General features: G+C 49.1%; 1 pseudogene; it reads right to left on the reverse strand.

Moving 5' to 3' along the window:
• Positions 1–4,966: 4,966 nt before the first annotated feature.
• The window catches only part of LOC135889027 (epidermal differentiation-specific protein-like), a 38,644-nt pseudogene continuing 26,096 nt past the window's right edge, over positions 4,967–17,514 (reverse strand).

Raw genomic sequence — 17,514 nt, forward strand, 5'->3', positions numbered from 1 at the left:
ACCAGCTCCAACAGGTGGATCTGTGATGGCGAGGTGCCGGCGATCAATGCCTGGGGCTGTGGGAGCGGTGCCACAGCGGGGACCTCGAGCGAGATGAAGAATGGGAATGGCTTCAATGCCTGTACTGCAAAGGGCTATGGTAGCCTCTTGGAGACAAGGACCTCCGGTGCTGTCTGTCCTGGTCTCGACAGGGAATGTTCTCCTTGCGAGGTCTATGGTCCCTCAAGGCGGAGCGGTGCTGGAACCCCTGCCAGCCGGTACCCAGCCAGACAGCCTGGTGGCGATCGATGGGGACCTGCGCACGGGGCGGTTGCTGAGTGGGGAATGGCGTCGGGAACCTTCCCTAGACTGTGAATGGGATCCGAGCAGTGGCTTGCCTCTGGACCAGGGAGTCAACGGCAGCGGTGCCCCTGGTACCAGCAGAGACATAACGTCTTGGGCCACTTGCAGGGCACCCGAACGTCTGGGGAGGTCAGCTCGGAGTGGGCCGGGCTACTCCGCTCAACTTGAGTCGGAGGCCAGGAGGCCGATGGGGACCGAGAGCTGCCCAACCCGGGTCTAGTCTCTCCCCCAGTCTTGCTCCAGTGCCTCAGCGGAGAAGACCTCTTTTTTGCCTTTTTGGAGAGTCCTGTGGATGGGGAGCTGTGCCGGCTGGTGGAAGGCACCGAAGGGTTGCTGCGCACCGATGCCGCGGTGCTCGGTGTCGACTCAGAGCGGTGCAGCGGTGTTGGGGTCAGGGCTGACTCCATCAAAATGGCTTGGAGCCGAATGTCCCACTCCTTCTTGGTCTGAGGTTTGAAGGATCTGCAAATCTTGCAGCGATCGCTGAGATGGGTTTCCCCCAGACAACGTAAACAGTCCGCATGCGGATCACTTACAGGCATCGGCTGCTTGCAAGTGTCGCGCGACTTAAAGCCCGGGGGAAGCCCCAACCCGGGCGCACTAAACTAACTCTAACTAAACTACTTTTTACTACAGGTACTACTATGAACTAACAGCGTCCAAGAGGGAAGCTACAGCAAAGCTGGAGCAGAGCAGTTCCGACGCACCTTCACTGGCGGCAAGAAGGAACTGATGGTGGGGAGAGCGCGCAGCGCCCCTTATACCGCACCATAGGGGCGCCACTCCAGGGGTTACTAGGGGCGCTCCCCTATGGGTACTGCTAGGGGAGAAACATCCGGCACCGGTGCACGTGGCGAGCATGCACACCTCCTGTGGAATGCACATGAGCAATCACTCGAAGAACTGGTAGCATCTCCTGGAGCAACAAAACAAGGAAAAGAGTTCCCTCACTAGAGAGACACTACAGGATTGACCGGCCCACTGTGAAGCTGCTTTACCCCAGTGAGGTTCTGTAACCTCCTTAACAGATCCCAGAGTGCCCCACCAGAGACTGCTGGGAGCTTCTCTTCCACAGAGCAAGTGCATTATGGGGAGCCTGCTGCCAGGTGGACATAGATCTGTGTGCATCAGGGTAGAATCCTTTGGCAGAGCCAAAAGCTGCCAGTAAGCAGGTTGAGGAGCCAGTGATGCCCCTGATAGAGAGAACCAGGAATCTGTGGCTTCCTGCAGCAGATCTGTGGGCAACCAGGACAAGGGTTCTGCTTCTGCTGCCTGCCCTCTTCCCATACCTGCCCCATCACGCCTGGGGAATACAGGAAACCCAAATCAAATTACTTTTACTGTACAAAACATTGCTCCAAATGGAGCAAATTGCAGCTGCAGCTTCAGCTGGCTTCTGCCAAAGGGAAATAAACAGAGCTTAGAATAACCATGCCACTCACTATTGCTTAGGCTGCAGCTCTAGCAGGATCTCCTCTCCCACCACCTGCAGTCAGAGAAAAACAGAAGGGGGATGGACATATGCGGTGGGTTGGGGAGGCTTACACATAAGCAACGGACACGCCGTAGAAGTGGGGGGGCCACCAGCGCCCAGACCATGGCCCTGCTCCCCTGAGGCCCCACCCTCGCTCCACCTCTTCCCTCCCCTGAGCCCCCCGCCCACCTGCTCGTCTACACCTCTTCCCCCAAGCCCCCCCCCCATAAGCCGCCCCCCCACCCGCCGGCTGCTCACTCCTCTCCGCGGTGAAGACGAGGGAGCAGTGGGTGGAATGGGCCTAGTGGGAAGAGGCAGAGCAAGGGCAGGATCTTGGGAAGAAGCTGAGCGGGGCTGAGGTCTCGGGGCAAAGCACGGGTTGGACCACAGTCTGGTCACTGGTGGCCCCCTACTTCTAGGGAGCTTTGCTTCTGGCCCTCCAAAGGCGGAGGGCTGGCACGCCTCCAAAGGGAGGTGACCCACACCACATCTGCAGCATTTGCACTCCTGCATGGCCAGCCTTTTTTGGTGAGGCTTAGCCTCCCCCAGCCTCTTATATGCGCTGCCCATGGAGATGGAGGAATCTGAGGGTCACAGAGAGGATCAGTGCACCCCAAAGGGATAACATGGACCAGTGTACAGACATAATCCCCCGACTGGGCAGCAAACCACCCTGCAGCTTTAAAAACCTGCCCAGCCCAGCCTTCCTCCAACAGCTAAAACAGGCCTGTGACTCATGGCCCTGCCCCGCCAGGACACACACACACACACACACACACACACACACACACACACACACACACACACACACACACTATCAGGGTCCCAGAACCCAAGAGACCTGAGGGAAAGAAAGCTTATTATCCAGCAAAGAGGAGACAGAAAAATAAGCAAAGGGATAGTCCACATGTAAGCAAGGTCTGAATGAGCTCTCCCCTGATAGCTAGTGAGCTAGCTAGATGAGGCGGGGGTGGGAGGGGAAAGGCTTCAGGACCAGACTGTATTTACATGAACACACTCACTCTGCCTAGGTATCCAGCAGACAGAGCTGTGTTGCCAAAGTGATCAACTTTGGCTGGTGCTGGGTTACAAATCACTGTAGTACTGAATGCAGGGGTAGTGAAATGTTATCAGTGTTGTTGTCTTTATTGTCTGTGTGAGAGAGACACAGCTAGGTCACGAACAATATAAGAAACTTGCTAGCAATACAATCTAAAGCCCACCTTCTGTAGATGGAGTAACAGAGCGACTTGTGGAGCTGAAGGAGCGGAGGGCAACAAAAATGATTAGGGGGCTGGAGCACATGACTTATGAGGAGAGGCTGAGGGAACTGGGATTGTTTAGTCTGCAGAAGAGAAGAATGAGGGGGGATTTGATAGCTGCTTTCAACTACCTGAAAGGGGGTTCCAAAGAGGATGGATCTAGACTGTTCTCAGTGGTACCTGATGACAGAACAAGGAGTAATGGTCTCAAGTTGCAGTGGAGGAGGTTTAGGTTGGATATTAGGAACAACTTTTTCACTAGGAGGGTGGTGAAGCACTGGAATGCGTTACCTAGGGAGGTGGTGGAATCTCCTTCCTTAGAGGTTTTTAAGGTCAGGCTTGACAAAGCCCTAGCTGGGATGATTTAGTTGGGAATTGGTCCTGGTTTCAGCAGGGGGTTGGACTAGATGACCTCCTGAGGTCCCTTCCAACCCTGATATTCTATGATTCTACTCTGAGCCCTTCTGGGATGGAGGCATATGGACTCATTGCTGCATGATGATATATCCCATCCTGCACCTGAGGGCAGTAGTACCAGGGAGAGCCACACCCAGGGATGCTCACAGAGCCCTTATAATAGCAAAAGGGCAAATCAGCAACCTTGGTGTAACTGCATCTCATCCCCTGGTTTTTACTTAGAGAGAAAACCCTTCAGTTCTGTGCCAGCTCCAGACATGTTATTAAGCAGAGAAACATCAGAAGAAAACACCACCATCAGAAGACAAATTGCAATAACATTTCAGCACGACATTTCTCAGCATCAGGAAATGACATAACAGCATCTCCGAGGGAGACTCAGAGGGAACAATGCTATTGTGGGCATCTGTGTAAATACAACTTCCCGGGGACATTGGTTTGGAGATACAGAGATATTGGGCTAGGCAGTCCTGTGGTTAGGGTGCTAGCCAGGGCTTTAGGGTCAATTCCCTACTTGGCCACAGACACCATTGGGCAAGTCACTTAGCCTCTCTGTGCCTCAGTTTCCCATCTGTAAATCTGGGCTGCTAGCACTGCCCTAGCTCATAGGGGTATTGTGAGGACAAATGCATTCACGCTTGTGAGGTGCTCAAATACTATTGTCATAGGGGCCAGACAAGTACCTGAGACAGATAAAAGTGAAGTCCCAGATTCCCTGTGGAGGGTATTGAGAAGCTGGTGCCGCAGCTCTCTGTAGGGGGGCATGGAGCCCGGTGCCAGCTCATGTTCCAAAATGTCAAGAAAATATTTAATAAAACCTCTTTGCAAAGCAATGGGGTGTAGAGACATGAGCACAGGGCTGGGAGTCAGGAGAGCCTGAATTCTAATCTCAGCTCCACCACTGGTTCACTGTGGAGCAAGTCGCATCACCTGCTGAAACACACCACCCACCTGAAAGGGATTCTGTGATAATTAATTAGATCTTATCTACAGAGTGCTTTGAACGTATAAAGCATTCTGTATAAAATACAAAAATACTGTTTAAAAATTGCAGTTTCCCCAATATTGGGCCCAACCCTGAGATTCTTACACAGAATTCTCATTGGTGTCAAGGGTAGAGTAAAACCTGATTAAGGAGCTCAAGTTTTCACCAACAGAGGAAAAGCAGGTAATTTAGTGATATTCTAGGTACATCTTGGCCTCTGAAACACTCTCCAGAGAGATCCCAGCCATTCCCCATGGGACAATGCAGTGTGGTGATTATAAGTCTCCTTTGCTAATGCCGCCTGTGTTGCAGGGCAGGGTGGAGACAGTAAGCAATTGAGGAGGTCTGTGTCAGAACCAGTTCACGCATGGCTGAGAGAATACATGACAAACTAATTCCCTTGGAAGCAGACATGAATTAGGCTGTGTGAAAGGAGCAGGAAACACAACGGGCTCAGCAGGGGGAGGGATGCTTCCTCACTGGAACCTAGATCATCTTCTCAATGTATGTGGTGTGGATGCTACGCCCTGATGTAGTCCGGTACTCCCCATACTCAGTCGTCATCTTTCCACCTTGGGTAATGGTCAGCTCCACCGGCACTGAAATGGTGACCTCCTTCCTCGCAACATTGACTGTCAGCTCTGTGTGGGGAGGGGTCTTGGCTGGCAGAGATCTCAAGTTTTTCCTTAATGGTGGTTGACACACTCTTCCCTTTCTCAAAGATGATGGTGCTGGATATTTCTGTCTCCACAGAGATGGAGGAGTGTGAGATCCCCACTTCCACCTCTACATTCTAAGAGTAGAGGAGCTACTGAAGTTGAAGCTCTGGGTGGTGGAGGCCTCGTACTCCCTGCTGGTTGTGATGGTGAAGGTTTGTTCATGATCTGTTGCATTGTAGAAACCAATCTCATCAATCACAATTTCCTTCTCCTTCTTCTACTGTTCCCATAGGACCTTGGAGGTAACAACGGGGAGACCGGGTAGCAAGGAATGCACATGGGAACACCAGTCATGGAATCCAATCATCCCATAGTCCTGAAGCCTCTTTCCTGACTGGGCCATGTAATACCAGCCTCCTCGATTGGGGTGCTCATAGAGGAGCCAGGCACCTCTCTGGACAACGTGAGAAGATGCCTTGTCACCAAAATATCCTGTAGGCAAGTCAGTCTCCTTCGTTAGCACCTCATAGAGGGTCATAGAAGGTGATCAGAGGATCGTCCAGGTCTTCATAAACCAGTTGCAGAGAGGAGATGTGGTTATTCATACCTACACGTCCGTATTCACCTCCCTTAAAAGCATGGACTGGTCTTCCATAATTAGGATCTCTGAAGGCCAGCCACGGCTGCCCAATGACCTTCAGTGAGGAAATGGTGTCACCGAAATTCACCTGCCACAGATCAGACATGCTGCAGGTGAACTCTTTGGCCAGTCCCCCGAAGTTCGCATCCTGGTAGGTGATGATCTTATTCATTCCGCACTTTGCTGGTAATGTCCCTCTTCTTAGTGGCTCTGACTGAATCGCATGACAGGAAGGAAGGAGTGTATCTCAAAGAGCAGAGTCAGGTGCAGCTCTTGCTCTAACAACATGCACTCTGATGGGAGAAAAGTTACAGAGCATGAGTTGCAACAGCATTGCTGTATGGGGAGCCCATGACTCTAGTGGGGGCTGCATGTCTGGATGGAGGTGCATTGGCAGCCTGTGCAGGGACCCGAGGGCTGAAATTGCAGGGGGTAACAATGCTGGCTTTGGTGGGACCCAACTGAGAGGGTCAATTCAGGACAAATTGCTTAAAGCAGGGCAGTTACAGCCCAAGGCTGGGGTTTCTATGCACAGCAAGGCAAACCAAACCAGCCAAACAGAGAAGACATCGGTATTACCCCACTGGCTAAACATAAGTCACACAAGGAATTCCCTTAGACACTCCAGTTTCTCAGTATCACCACCAGTGCCACTCGTTATGGGGACAAATGGTTATGAAAACCAATACCTCAGTAAAAGAAAAAAGGTTCTCCCAATCCCAAAGAACCAAGCCCCAGACCCAGGTCAATATACAAGTTAGATCTTACCCACAAATCATGCTGTTGACAATCCTTTATCATCTAAAATCTAAAGGTTTATTCATAAAAGGAAAACAATATAGATGAGAGCTAGATGGGGGGGAGAGATAGCTCAGTGGTTTGAGCATTGGCCTGCTAAACCCAGCGTTGTGAGTTCAATCCTTGAGGGGGCCACTTAGGGATCTGGGGCAAAATCAGTACTTGGTCCTGCTAGTGAAGGCAGGGGGCTGGGCTGGGCTCGATGACCTTTCAAGGTCCCTTCCAGTTCTAGGAGATAGGATATCTCCATTAATTTTTTTTTTTTTTTTTAGAATTGGTTAAATGGAATAAATTACATACAGTAATGGCAAAGATCTTGGTTCAGGCTTGTAGCAGTGATGGAATAAACTGCAGGTTCAATCAAGTCTCTGGAGTACATCCACAGCTGGGATGGGTCATTCAATCCTTTGTTCAGAGCTTCAGTTTGTAGCAAGGTTCCTCCAGAGGTCAGAAGCAGGATTGAAGACAAGATGGAGAAGCTGCAGCAGTCTTTTTTGATGTGGCCATTCTTTCTTTGTCCCAACCACAAGCATTCCAGCACATGGCATAAAAAAACCTTTGAGTTCTGTCCATAGGCATGTCCCTGCATGCCTTGCTGAGTTACAAGGTGTATGTGCCTTCTTTCAATGGGTCAGTTGTATAGCTGATGGTCCTTAATGAGCCATCAAGCAGGCTAGGCAGTGCTGATGCCAAATTGTCTGGGGTGTCACCCAGAAGCATAGCACAAGTTTTAAATACAGACAGTATAGAGCCAATACTAATAACTTTAAATACAAAAATGATACATGCACACAGATAGCATAATCATAACCAGCAAACCTCCTCCCTACTTCTCCCAAGGTTTTGTAAGCAGAAATGGAATCCAATATGTATTTGATGGCTTAAAATAGAAAGACATATAACTTAAGACCCCTTAACCATAATAAGGCCAATGTGGAAGTATGGGGGAGATACAATCAAACCTATAGGATCTAATGTATCTCCTCTATTCTATTCTTCCTACAATGTGGGGCTGCTTTCTCGTGCTAATTTTCTTGAATCTATAGCGTCAGAGTAACTGATTGGATGGGGATATTTCTGGGTTCCAGGTTTTTAAAGGTGGTTTTAAAAAAAAGTTCACATTTCTTTTCATTCTCTCTCTCTCTCCCTCTCTCCTTCTAAAATATGTAAATAAATGAATGAAATTAGACGTGCCTTTCAAAAGAAAATTGAATCCTATCTTCTTGCAGCTTCACAGAACACCATCTATCATGTAGACAGCAATGCAAATCCAGGAATTCATATGGACATGCTGGCATGTAATAAAACAATACATCAGGCAACTAGAGAATAACCTTGGACACAAATGTGGGGTGGGGGAGGGAGGAGGGAATATTATCCTACCACAAAAATTAGGATTACAAAGTATTTCAATGTAAAGTTTATGATTTTAACTACTGTGGGCATTTAATGATTTATTATTATTATTATATTATTATTATTACTCAGAACCAGTTTGCAAAAAAAATCTTCAGAACGAAAGACTGCATGATTCAGAGCGCATTAAAGATTTTAAATAAAATAATCATGATAATTAATAATAAAGGGTGAGGTGTCAGGTAAACTTTCCGCCCGTTTGAAATGCTTTTCCCATTGAGGAGCTTTGTTTGAGGAAAGGCTGAGTGGGAATTCAGATTCTAAAATACAGATCTCTCTGTAGCTAGTTGTTTTTTACAACACCTCCACACGGATTAAAAGTCTATCAATATGCCAGCGAATGTGTCAAGAAAACAAACAGTGGAGCTGCAGGAAGCTGTGTAGAGAGCAAAGGAAACAAACATGAAACGACTGCAAAACAGAAAACAGGGGGAAAGAACAACAGAGAATCGAGGATCACTAGAACTTTCCAAATTGCTTATTGCTACTTTAAAATGCTGATTATTTTACTAATGGGGTTCTGAAAGCAAGAATACAAAACAAAATAACACGCCACTACGCAGGTTAAATATTAGCGATCTTCTGAAAAATATTAATAGCACCTTTCAGCTGAGAGGTTGATTGGAAAGAACAGATAGCTAAATAGCTTTAGAAATTTACAGTGTGGCAACATATAAAACGGGAAATTATAGCGTTAGTTATAGGAGAAAGTTGTGTAAGGTTTGTCCATACAGCGTGTTGAATTCCCTTTCTTTACGATTTGGGTTGATCTCAAACAATATCCAGCGTCTATGTTGGCAATCTGAACAAAGAGAGATTTCAAATAAAATGATTTCAATTTCACCTGGAAAAGAATATTAGTTAAAGAGAGCTTACCTTGCCCGAGTCTTTGCAACAGTCTTTCTTAAAACCCTCTTTCCCCCACCCTGGTGCTTTTATAGTTCAAAACTCCAGGAGAGGAACATTAAAAAAAATAAATGAAAAGCAGCGAGTTGTTCTATTTGAATTGGAAAAGGCAGATCTCATTCCTTGTGATGGCCTTGCAGGTCCAGAAATGGAAGATGTTATCTAATATTTGGAGAGTATAAATAACAACCTAGGTAATTTAAGACGTATTAGAAATACATTTCCCCATCAGAGTCTTTTTTCTCCCAGAGATCTGTAATATATCAGTAGCCGGTGTGTTTAGAGGGGAGTGAGGGGGGGAATGTGTTGAAAAGAGCTGTTTTTTCAATTCTCTTCCTCCTTCCAGGTCTCGATAAATAACAAAAGAGATGCAGAGATAAACACAATCAAGATATCCCCCCCCCTTCCTAATAGCAGCACAATCAATAAAGATGATGGTCGGGATAAGATTTAATTTATGTTGTACTCCTTGGCTTACCCCTGTAAAGAGAAAATGATATTCAGGTCTCTGATATGATCTCACTCAGAAGTGAGATTGTTTGTTCAGCTGATGTCTCTTCTATTCCCAGGCACACACTACTGTATGTCAGGAATAACGATGCATCCCCTTCTTTTTTATGTATGTGTTTATTTACTGGGGTGGAGGGAAATAAATGTTTAGTTTTCTTCCAATCCTTGAAGATCAGATTTAAAATATACCTGGTATTTTTTTTTCTCTCTCTATATATATAGTGACAAAGTTCCTCCTCTATCTTCGTGGGTCCTGCGCTTATTGGCGGATTTTCTTGCCTCAGAGATTCATGTGGGTTGGGGAACAGCCCAGAAACCTTCCCCTCTGGAAGAACCCACAGTCCAGGTCAATTGGGAGGTTTGGGGGGAACCCAGGCCCGCCCTCTACTCCAGGTTCCAGCCCAGAGCCCTGTGGACTGCAGCTGTCTATAGTGCCTCCTGTAACAGCTGCATGACAGCTACAATTCCCTGGGCTACTTCCAGAGGCGTAGCGAGCGCCCTCTGTACCCTCCGACCAGAGGGGGCCCCGCAAGGAAGGGGGCCCCTAAAAGTGGCAAAATAAATACCGCATTCCAGTTTCTGCATTGTAAGGGGCCCCACCCGGACATATGTTCGGAGGGGGCCACCGTTCGGAGGAGGCCACCGTTCTTTGTTGCTACGGCCCTGGCTACTTCCCCATGGCCTCCTCCAAACACCTTCCTTAGTCTCACCACAGGACCTTCCTCCTGGTGTCTGATAACGCTTGTGCTCCTCAGTCCTCCAGCAGCACACACTCTCACTCTCACTCTCTCAGCTCCTTCCACCTCTTGCTCCCAGCTCCTCACACTCCCACCACAAACTGAAGTGAGCTCCTTTTAAAACCCAGGTGCCCTGATTAGCCTGCCTTAATTGATTCTAGCAGCTTCTTCTTAATTGGCTCCAGGTGTCCTAATTAGCCTGCCTGCCTTAACTGGTTCTAGCAGGTTCCTGATTACTCTAGTGCAGCCCCTGCTCTGGTCACTCAGGGAACAGAAAACTACTCATCCAGTGACCAGTATATTTGCCCTCTACCAGACTCCTGTACTCCACTGGTCTGGGTCTGTCACTATATATATATATATATATATATATATATATATATATATATATATATATATATATATATAAACCATTGCCAGTGGCTTGGAGATGCTGCAAAAGATGATGCTGATGAAAAAGTACAAGTCCCCTTTGTACATGATAGCAAAGCAAAGAAAAATTGGGGAAGGTGGCAGAGGGAGAGAAACAGAGAGATGCTGTGGACTCTCTCCTAGTACCAAAGAGTTGAGCCTGGAGATGGTGGAAGAGATAAAGGCATAGGGAAAGAGCGATGGCATCCTCCCCAGCCCCCACCGCAGGGCCGGCTTTAGGCCAATTCAACCAATTCCCCTGAATCGGGCCCCGCGCCTAAGAGGGCCCCACGCCCAAGCCCCGGTACGGCGTACCGGCAAGAGCCGGTGCGCTGTACTGGGGTGGCCCGGCTTCCCCAGGGGGCAATTTAAAGGGCCTGGGGCTCCCAGCAGGGGCTGGAGCCCTAGACCCTTTAAATTGCCACCAGAGCCCCACTGCTGGAGCCCTGGGGTAGGGCTGCGGGGCTCTGGAGGCTATTTAAAAAGTCCGGGGCTCCTGCTGCCTCTACAGCCCCGGCCCTTTAAATAGCCGCTGGAGCCCAGCCACTTCCCCAGGGCTCCCACGGCTATTTAAAGGGCCGGGGCGGTAGAAGCAGTGGAGCCCCAGGCCCTTTAAATAGCCCCCAGAGCGCTGGGGTAGCGGGGGGTTCCGGGGGCTATTTAAAGGGCCAGGGCTCCAGCTGCCTCTGCTGCACCCCCTGCCCGCACCAGCCCCTCACCCCCCGCCCTGCCTGCAGCCAGCCCTGCACCCCCTGCCCACAGCCAGCCCCTGCCGCACCCTCTGCCCTGTCTCTAGCCAACCCCTGCCGCACTCCCCTGTGGCCCTGCCTGAAGCCAGCCAGCCCCACACCCCCCCCTGCCCACACCAGCCCTGCACCCCCTGCCCTGCCCACACCAGCCCTGCACCCCCTGCCCTGCCTGCAGCCAGCCCCGCACCCCCTGCCCAGTCTCCAGCCAACCCCTGTCGTGCCCCCTGCCTGAAGCCAGCCAGTCCCGCACTCCTCTGTCTCCAGCCCTGCCAACCCCTGCCTCACCCCCCTGCAGCCCTGCCTGAAGCCAGCCAGCCCCACACACCCCTGTCTCCAGCCAGCCCCGCACCTCTTGCCCTGCCTGCAGCCAGACCCTACCTCCAGTCAGCCCCTGCCCTGCCTCCAGCCAGCCCCATGTCCACTGGTGCCCTGCAGTTCCCAGGGCAGTAACCCTGCCCACCTGCTTCAATGAGGGGGGCAGGGAGCAGCTGGGACTCACACATGTGCACACCCTAGGGTGACCAGACAGCAGGTGTGAAAAATCGGGACAGGGGATGGGGGGTAATAGGATCTTATATAAGAAAAAGACCCCAAAATCGGGACTGTCTCTATAAAATTGGGACATCTGGTCACCCTAGCACACACCCAGGGAGTAGCGGGGACCCACACATGTGAAACGGAGCTCATTAATAACCGATCAACAGCATATATGATGCAATGTACATAATATATAATTTTATTATTTATATAGTTATGGAAAGTAAATAATACATGGAAGAAATGAAAGGCCTTTTTTTTACATTTTTTTTTTGTTAGTCATCCCTGCCGGGGCCCCGCCGAAAATGTTCGAATTGGGCCCCGCACTTCCTAAAGCCGGCCCTGCCCCCCCGCCTCTTAAATTTATATTTAATGGGAAATCCAATTGGACAGAAACCTGGATATGAGTCACTTAATTGGACTTGACATCTGTCACAGTGTGGGAGTTTTCACAGCCCAAATATTTTCAGCAGAGCGGATTCTCACTGAATCCATGCCAAAAATTATAACAGTCGAAAGCAGCCCATGATAGAAACCTTAGCCTCTGGATATGCAGGCTCTGGCCATGTTTGCTCCCTCCCTCCCAAAATATTGGCTTTAGACACCAATCTGCACCATATACATTATACACTAAGCTTAGTGAGACTCCTCAGACTGTTCTCCAGCACATTTCTTTAGTGCTAGCCCAAATGTCCGATACACCTGGAGGTGCTCCCAGTCTGGATGGAGTGTGGGGGGAGGAAGGGACATGGTGGCCCCAGGTTGTTCAACAAAGCAACTAATAGCCTGGGACAGTGGTCTGCAACCTTTTTTCATTTGCGGACCCCTAAACAATTTTGAATGGAGGTGGGGACCCCTTTGGAAATCTTAGATGTAGTGTACAGCCTCCTCCCCCTCCTCCCCCCAGGGATCTGCAGACCACAGGTTGAAAACCACTGGTCTGGGAGGACGCTTAGCCCCCAGCCAGGCGAGACAATGTGATGTGGTGTGCAGGGTTCTATGCTGGGCCAACAGCTTCTTTAGCACTGAAATGAGCCAGAGCTTGGTTTTAGAGAGGTGCATGGCACCGCCTGGCACCAGGGAAGACCCTCAGGGAAGTACCCCTGATACATTTTCTCCTGCCGGCATCTTGGGATGAATCTGTTGCCAAGAAGCATTTCTTTCGTGGGAAGGGTGAGGCTCTGTAACATGGAGTCAGGCCTTCTGGGGTCTGCCCCGATTCTGCTGTTGACTGGATGGATGGCATTGGGCAAAGCACTTCCCCTCTCTGGCCTTGGGGTTCCACAACTGTGCAAGGGAGACTATTGCATGGGGGCATTGAGAGCCCCAAGTAGTAATGTGCTTGCCCAGCGCCCTGGGATTAATTCAGGACCCATGTAAAGTGCTTTGAGATCTTTGCATGGAGGACACTGGCACAGGACAAAGCCTCAGTAAAGGTTTTTTTAATAATAATAACAACATTATGTTGACTGGGACTGAATAATTTGCCTGCTCTGTGGGGTTTCTGAGAATAAGAAATATTCCAACAATAAATGCAGTGCCTAAGTCACCGTGGGTTTACATTGGCACAGAGCCATTCCAGTCAATGGGGGAGGACATCTCTGCAAGGTGCATACTTTGGAAAGGGGCATTGCTTCCTGTGATGAGGTGGACTGGGTCCGGAAGCCCTGTGCTGGACGCCTTCCGGCCCTGCCTCACCCCACCCCACAAAAGGGCAGTAGAAAGGTCCTCCAAGCTTCCTAAAGTGGCTGTGTGAGAAGCAGCCAATCGGGGCCCAGCAGGCTAGTATAAGAAGAGCTGCAGGGATAGAGTGAGTTCAGTTCCTTGTTAGAGCTGGAGGAGAATGGATAGTGCTCCTGGTTGGCTGCTGGGACGCCATCAGGATAAGGCCTTGAGGTAAGTGTGAAGAATGAACAGAGGATGTGGGGAAGTGGTTCAGGGAATTGTAGAAGTGATACAGTTTATTTAAAGGGATGTGGTGGATGGCTGCTCCCTATAGGGTCCCTGGGCTGGGACCTGGAGTAGAGGGTGGGCCTGGGTCCTCCCCACCAGCCACTGGAAAAGTGGGCTGGACTTTGATACATCCCTGAAGGGGAAACTGAATTCTTTTAGTGGGCCAGGTGAAGAGCTGGGGCTGGAAAGGCCCAGAGAGATGAAGAGCCTCCAGTGAGGGAGCCCTGGGGGATGTGGTCTTGCATGAGGGTCAGGACTGCTTGAAGAGCAGGAATCATTTGAGAGAGCCCAGAAGTGGGTAAGACAGTTCAAACCAGGGTACTGTGATAAGCCCTGCTGGACTGATTAAGGAGTGAGCTCAGGAATGGGGCTGCAGATAAAGAGACATTACTGAGGGCTTTGGGATAGGCCTGATTGGACTTGTGTCCTGGAAGTGTGTTTTTTTGTTTGTTTGTTTGTTTTTTATCTCACGTACTTACTGTGTGTGACTTGGCTGGAGGGCTGAGTCAGTGAAGACCCACCACAAACTAAGAGAGCAGGCATGTGCACTATGAGATGGGGGTACTTGTGAGAGTGAGTGCACCCCATTACACTTCCCCTCCCACATTGCCCTGAGGTATCAGCAGACAGCCAGGGCCTTCTGTTTTGGTGCTCTAACTGTCCATTACTGCTCTGGATTCCTGGAGCTGCTCTTTGGCCTCACCGTTCCAATGGAGCTGTACTGCTAGAACCCCCTGGTGTTGGCTGCCCTTAAAGGGCAATCCTCACTGTAGAAGAAATATTGCATTTCTGCAGCCTAGCCTCTGGCTGGGAATCTCTAAAATGTATGTCCCCTGAGCCTTGATCCTGACCCACTCACTCACAGGCGCTGACTTTTGCTTTTTGCCGGTGAGTGCTCGTCTCTGCCCACTCCCTGCTGTGTGACCAGTGGGCTGGACCTTGGGGGGGGGGGGGGAAGAGGCTAGGCAGGGCCTTAGGGCAGAGTACAGGTGGGGCAGGGCCACAGTCTAGGCACTGAGCCCCAAAAAAGATTAATCTGTCCCTGTGGGTGCTGGGCACCCCCTATTTTTGGGGGTGGATACTTGGGCCCTGGGGCACCCATGGAGTTGGTGCCTGTACATTCACTCCTCTCCTGACCCTCTAATTGCCAATCCCACCACACAGAACCTTGGGTCTATGGACAGCCCTCTGCAGAATCTGAGGAAAGGGAAAACTGTTGCTGTGAAGACCATTTTCTAGCTAGGAAGAAGAGATACAAGTACAGATCTCAGGGGGATGATTGAGCTCCAAAATATTAGGACTGGATCATCCTTTTTGCATCTGCAAGCAGAGGGAACCAAAATTCTCCCTCAGGAGGGCATGGAACTGGGTAGCTGCAGCTGTGTAGTAACATCCCCCATTCCTCAGCTTGCAGATGCTCCTCCACAGGGGCTCTGTAAAGATCAGGCTCCACATGTGTGGAAGATCCAAGGACACTATCCATGGCTTTGCCTCCTTCCAGTGCAGCCAGATGCCCCAGTGCATATTAATGCAGATCCAATCAAGTATTCCTGTTTATCCCATGGATTTGGGGAGTGAGGAGAATCTGGCATAGTGTGGCCGGTCCTTTCTCCCCAAATCCACATGCACTGCCTATCCCCTGCTCACCTGTGTTATTTGGCTCCTCCTGCCCAGGGACTTTTATGTGGGGAGAGGTGCACATGCTGTGGAGGCAGCTTTCCCAAACTACTGGGAAAGGGGTCTGGAGATGATATCCCTAGCTTATGGGTTTAGACCAGTGGCCCTCAACCTTTCCAGACTACTGCACCCCTTTCAAGAGTCTGATTTGTCTTGTGTACCGCCAAGTTACATCTCGCTTAAACTACTTGCTTACACAATCAGACATAAAAATACAGACGTCACAGTACACTATTACTGAAAAATTGCTTCCTTTCTCACTTTTACAATATAATCATAAAATAAATGGATTGGAATACAAATATTGCACTTGCATTTCAATGTACAGTATATAGAGCTGTAAAAACAGGTTGTATGACATTTTAGTTTGGGCTGACTTCGCTAGTGCTTTTTATGTAGCCTGTTGTAAAACTAGGCAAATATCTAGAAGAGCTGATGTGCCCCCTGGAAGACCTCTGTGTACATGTACCCCGGTTGAGAACCACTGGTTTAGACTGTGGCACCTCACCATAGTATCTGAACTCCTTCCATCTATAATCAATAGAGCAGTGCCTAGAGGACTTCATGGAGTCTCTGTCACTTCTCCCTTCTTGGGGCCAAAACTCTGCTTGGGTTTTTTATTTGGAATTAATAGATGTTAGTTTCGTTCTTGCTGTTTAGGTTGATTTTTGTGTCTGTCTCTCTTGACATTTAAACACCTCCTTCCTGACTCTTTGATCCAATCAGGAAAGAGAAATTTCTGTTCCATGGAAACTTTCAAGGTTTTGAATTATCATCCAATCAGCTCTAGAAGTGACTGAGCCAAGTGCCTTCCATGGATGATAATCGGACATCCCGCTCCCAAGAGTTCGAATCTAGGGACTGCTAGCCAGTAAGCCACTTGATCTCAAGTGCTTGCCTGGTTCATAATGAAGAGTTGACATCTAAGGCAGACAAGAGCCAAAGCATATACAGTGGTATAGATCAGAACGAACATTATGAATCGTACCCAGAAATAAATGAACCGTGTAATCTACAGAGCAGTTATTCTATGCTCCATTAAGCGAGCAGACTGCCATATTCTGCACTAGCAGAGGGTTCCAAATTGCTTTTAAGGGTAGCCAAATCAACCCACAAGACCTCCAAGGCCACCCACAACAATTACATGGGAAAGTGCATTGCATGTGCAGTGGGGATTCATAATCCCGAGCGCTGTGGGAACACATTTTGGCAAGAAAAGAAAATTCATTAAACAGAATGTTCTGCAGCACTCAGTGAGAACAGGTGAGAGACAAAGGTGTCATCTGTGAAGTTGTTTTTGTGATGTGGACACCTGTCACACTGGGAACTGGATCCAGACTCAAGCTCATTTCACACAGGTCACCTGCAATCTCTTTCAGTATTACTACCTGAGTTACCTTTGAACTGGCAAAGGTTTGTGAGGGTGCAGGGTATAACTGAGGACAGAAATTTGCCTGTGGAAACTTCCTTATGGATGACGAGGCAAAAGGATGAAAGAACCCAGCTTGACTCTCAGATTCCAGGTCAGCCATGAGGGGGGGGAAAAGCTCATCAGTTTTCACTTGCACCATGAGCAAAACTGATCTGGAGTCATGGAGAGATTGAACATGGAAACCCACAGTGCCACTTCTATAGCATCACTTGTCAGAGCAGAGCCACATTTTAAGGCTTTCCTCACCGACACATTCTCTATATGTTAAAGGGGCCGCTTAGAATGTCTTGGAACATTCACTCCCTTTTATAGCATCTGCCATTCAAGTTGCTGGTGTATGCTGCCCATGGAAATATATGGAGTTTGTCTCTCTTGGATGTGTTCCTTGGCAAATAAATGGTCAAGCAAATTAAAACACTGAGCCATGAAAATCAGAGTTTGAAAAATATCTGCAGTGGACATATTCCAGTGGTGGTGGTTATTGAAGTTTGGGTGACTTTTTTTTCTTTCTACTAGTCACAGGTCTCTGGTCATAGGGAACAAGGCTATGTTTATAATTACCCATGTGTATTTGGGCTGCTTACAGGAGAATCCTGAAATAGTGGAAAG

This window comes from Emys orbicularis, chromosome 1 (genome assembly GCF_028017835.1).
Source record: "Emys orbicularis isolate rEmyOrb1 chromosome 1, rEmyOrb1.hap1, whole genome shotgun sequence".
In the NCBI taxonomy this organism is placed as follows: domain Eukaryota; kingdom Metazoa; phylum Chordata; order Testudines; family Emydidae; genus Emys; species Emys orbicularis.